We start from the raw sequence: 4534 nt of genomic DNA, 5'->3' as shown, positions 1-4534 counted from the left end.
ATGCTAACTTTAAGGTGTCTCCTTTGAAGGCATGAATTGCCCGTTGGAGGTGTTTTGTATCTCGGCTCTGGGTTGGGTCGCATCAATCAAGGCACAAAAGAAACGCCGGCTTGACATTTGTCTAGCAGCCATGTTGCATCGGTTCACCCGATTTGAGTCGGCGAGCTGGGCCGCGTACTCTGCCGCTCGTTGGGTGAGTTCGGCAATGCGAATATTGAGTTTCCGATTGTGTTTTGGCGGCGCCTTCTACGGACGAGGCTGCGCTAGGTCTCTCAAAGGGGAAGAAGGTTATTGCCCTCCACCGGCGTAGCCTTCCAGAGTTGAACTTGAGTTTTCGTCAAACAAAGGCGTGTGAACGTTTCCCATGACCATGCGTGGTAACTTGTTTCACAAATAGGAACCAGATCAGTATAGATTTTCCGAAACTTTGTCCAGTCAGAAATGCGGGTTTGGGCATAGGGTCTTGCCAGTGGTTTGGTTGTGACGGTGGTGTTCAGTATTCGAGGGTTTATTCGATGTTGGCTCAGTTTTCATGTCTAAGCGGCAAGCTCATGTCTTTCTTTCTTTATTTTTTTCATTCTTTCTATGCCAGTACAGAGAATGGAGCGAAGGCAAAAGGCTGAATGCCTGACTAAGGGCCTTTGCTCCAGATACAGTGAGGCAGACAGGCTGTCATAAGAATTTTGCAGGATGCAGATGAAAAATTTAAAAATTTACAAAAATACAAAAGGTACAAAATGCCGTACCACATACAATAGTAATAAAATGTTATTTCTAGTAAGCAAATATATACATACCGATCGTATTGTTTAACATACCAATTAGACATTAGTTGCGATTTCTCTTCGCTATTGCAAAATATATACAAATATAACAATATACACAGGAAATCTCAGGAAAAAGAACGCACACATAAGAAGCATCAGATACTGCTTAGGCAAAGAAAAAACATAGAACGATAGTCAAGAAAATTGCATGTCTAATAGCCAAGCTGGTGGAACATGTTGCCCGTTTGCACTTGCAGCCATTTCTCGAGAGCCAGTCTTTCTTCTCGCGTACGCAATTCGGCTTTCACTTGCACTTATCCACGCAAGATGTGTTGCTCCAGTTGAAAGAGCAGATATTTGGTCCATCAGAGGTGTCCGAACACGCCCTTTGTTTGCGCTTTGCCTTAAGTCGGCCTTTGACAATGTGGAGCACGATCTCATTATCAGCAACCTCACCTAATGACGCTGTGGCGTTTGAGTGCGTCCGACCCTTCCTTCGTGGTGGTACTGCAACGATTGGTATAGACCCCCATCGCTCGAGTATCATCAACCTACTGGGCAGAGGCACCCTTTAAGAAGCTGCGATTGGATCAGAACTTTCTAATATCAATATCTCGAGTCTTCCTAAACAGCTTGAACAAGCTGAGGATCTGCACCATGCCATCTATTCCTACGATATCACGTTGTGGTTGTTTCGGGGTTCCGACGGTGCAATTGAAGACTGTCTTCAGCAAGTGGAAAGGTCGTGTCAGACTATGCTCGACGGGGTGGTCTTACTTGTGCTCCAAACAAGTCTGAGCTCCTTGTCTTTTGCGGCCACAGTAAAAATTCCTCACCTCACATCATTGTACTCGACCAAATCATCCTATTCTTAGGTAGGAGCGAGCACGCATCCTTGGATTTTACGTTCAAGGAGATGGCAAGACAAGACATGCCATCTCCCTACTCTCGCGTCAGGTGGAGCAGATCATCACTATGTTTTGACGCGTAAGCAATGAACGCTTGGGACTTAGGGGAGCGGGAATTGTTTTGACTAGTGGACACGTGCGTTATAGCTCGCTTCAGTTATTCCCTTCCATTTCGCCAGTTAACGCAAGGACAGCATGAACAGGTGGACACGCTTATTCATAGGACCATCAAGGTCACTTTGGGCGCTTCGTACTATAATTCTACGCAGCACCTTTTTTCACTAGGACTGCACAATACACTCGATGAAGTACTCGATGCTCTGTAGAATACTCAACGCCAACGCGTTCTTTTCACATTAACGGGTAGACGGGTACTCCACTGCCTAGGTCACCCAGTACCCCCCTGAACCTCCTGAAACGCATGGAATTTCAGTGCCACTCGGAATAGCTCGAATGCTTCGTGAGCAACTCCTGCCACGTAACTCGTCCCTTGAGCGTAACATTGGTCATTGGTATACAAGAGTGAAATACCTGAATCGCACTCTCAGCGACATTGAGCGAAATTGGGTCTACTACACGCAGGGGCCTACTGGGTGAAACACCAGACACGTGCCCCCTCTCCTCCGAAATTTATTTCGACATACCATAGAGAGCAAAATCTTACCATTTCAAGGGAGTGCCCCTCCCAAAATTAAGAAAGTCCGCCCCTCCCCCTTTTCAGAAAAAATTTCTCACGGCACGCCTGACTAAAGGGACGTGGCTTGCACGACAAACGGACGCACAGCGGTGGTGGTAGTGGCACTCACGAGATAGTAAGTGCTGCATCCATCTCTTCCCAATCTTCAGCCAACTACTCGGTCGAGATGATTTATTGATTTATTGATTGATTTGTGGGGTTGAACGTCCCAAAACCACATTATGATTATGAGAGACGCCGTAGTGGAGGACTCCGGAAATTTTGACCACCTGGTGTTCTTTAACGTGCGCCCAAATCTGAGCACACGGGCTTACAACATTTCTGTCTCCATCGGAAATGCAGCCGCCGCAGTCGGGAATCGAGCCCGTGACCTGCGGGTCAGCAGACGAGTACCTTAGCCACTAGACCACCACGGCGGGGCAATCGGGCGAATTGCTGGCAATTATCTTGGTTATCCAACACACCTTGAGCCTCCCCGCGGAAACACCCTAAAAGTTAACTGATTCACAAGCGGCATGTTGGGCTTTCCCAACAGGTCACCGCAATCGCAAAACCTCAAATTATTTTCTTTTGCGCACATCTAAGGCTGCTTCATACAACAGCCACATCATACATCTGGTCATGCCTCGCTGTCGGGTAAAGAACGCGCTCATGCGGCCACTCGAGAAGTCACCCTGCGAACAGCGCCGCGCAATTTGGTTGCCAGCACAGAAGCAGGCTCCCCTCTTCTCACATATCACGAAGTCACACAGCATAACATATGCCAACGACAGCAGTACCAACTCCAACCGCACGTCTTCACTTGAGAGGCGGTGGTGGTTGCAGTGAACATTTGTTTAAAAATAAAACACAGAGAAATATCCAGGGAAGTCACCCTCTAGTGGGTCGGCTACACTACAGTACTAGATGGAGTTTTTAGTCAGGGACCCCATTGGTCATGGCCGCTATCCTGGCACACGGAACCATGGCTTGGGCCGAAAGGTTTCGGAAACCATGAATGGCCGCCTGCCAGTCATGCCTGGTTGGATTTGGGGGCTGTCGCACTTCGCCGGCTGAAGAGCCGAACTTTCCCGAACCTGCACTTTATGCGTACTTTTTAGACGAATCGTCATACTGATGCATGTCGAGGATGTAGCGCCATCCACCCCTTCTTTTCATGTCACCGTAGAAGGCAAAGCTGCCTACTTTCCTCTTCTCCCACCATTGCTTCGGTTCACCCGTACCGCAAAGCAGTAGGAAGGCACTCTTCGCGACGGCGCCCCTGAGGCCCGTAGGGGCCCTCGTTCAGTGTACCTTAACTGTTGGAGAGGTTGTCATATGCGTCTTAAAACAGGTGTCTTCCACATTTTCTTTGAATTTCCTTAACAAAATGTTTCATCTTTTATAAGAAGCCCATTTATCGGCCGTTGGAGGATATTACCATGCTCAGCCTTTAGAGTGATCGCCGCGACTTGTCCACGCGTGCGTGCTCAATCACTCTGAAAAAATGACAGCGTATGCACAGAGGGAATGATGATGAGTGGGGTGAAGCGGCCTTCAGCCTGTCCGTCCGTTCATTCTTGCTTCCGTCCGTCTCTGTGACCATCCGTGCATCCATTAGGCGTTCATCCGGCGGTCCGTCCGTTCGTGCATCCATTCATCTCTCCGTCTGCTAGTCTCTCTGGCCATCCGTCCAAGCGTCCGTCTGTGCGTCCATCTACTGAACACTCCTATTACCACCAACTCGCATCCCCTGTGGCACATACCCATTCTAGAGCGGGTATGTGCCAAGCATGTCACACCGACAGACAGAGGACAGTCCTCGACTCTAAGAAGCTTAGCTCCTGAACGCTGACAATTGAAGGGAAAAAATGCCAGGCATGCACGCAAGCCACAGCACAGTCCCCACGAAATCTAGAAGAGTGGCCTTTCAGATCCTTTTCTAAGCACTAATTGGGTAACTGCTGCAAGCACACTTGCTTGGTACCCACTACAGCAATATAATAATAACTTTTGGGTAGTAGAGCAGCATTCACTAAGCTTTTTCTCGTCATTCTTCTGAGATGCGTTGTAATCGCTAAAAACTTGCAAAAAATGTGTGCCAATTGTTCCTGGAGTGGCTGACGGCGATGAGCAGTTATGCCTTAAATGGGTATGCGCCACAATTAGTAGGTGACCAAAAA

This window comes from Rhipicephalus microplus, chromosome 1 (genome assembly GCF_043290135.1).
Source record: "Rhipicephalus microplus isolate Deutch F79 chromosome 1, USDA_Rmic, whole genome shotgun sequence".
NCBI lineage: Eukaryota > Metazoa > Arthropoda > Arachnida > Ixodida > Ixodidae > Rhipicephalus > Rhipicephalus microplus.
This window is presented reverse-complemented; position numbering follows the sequence as displayed.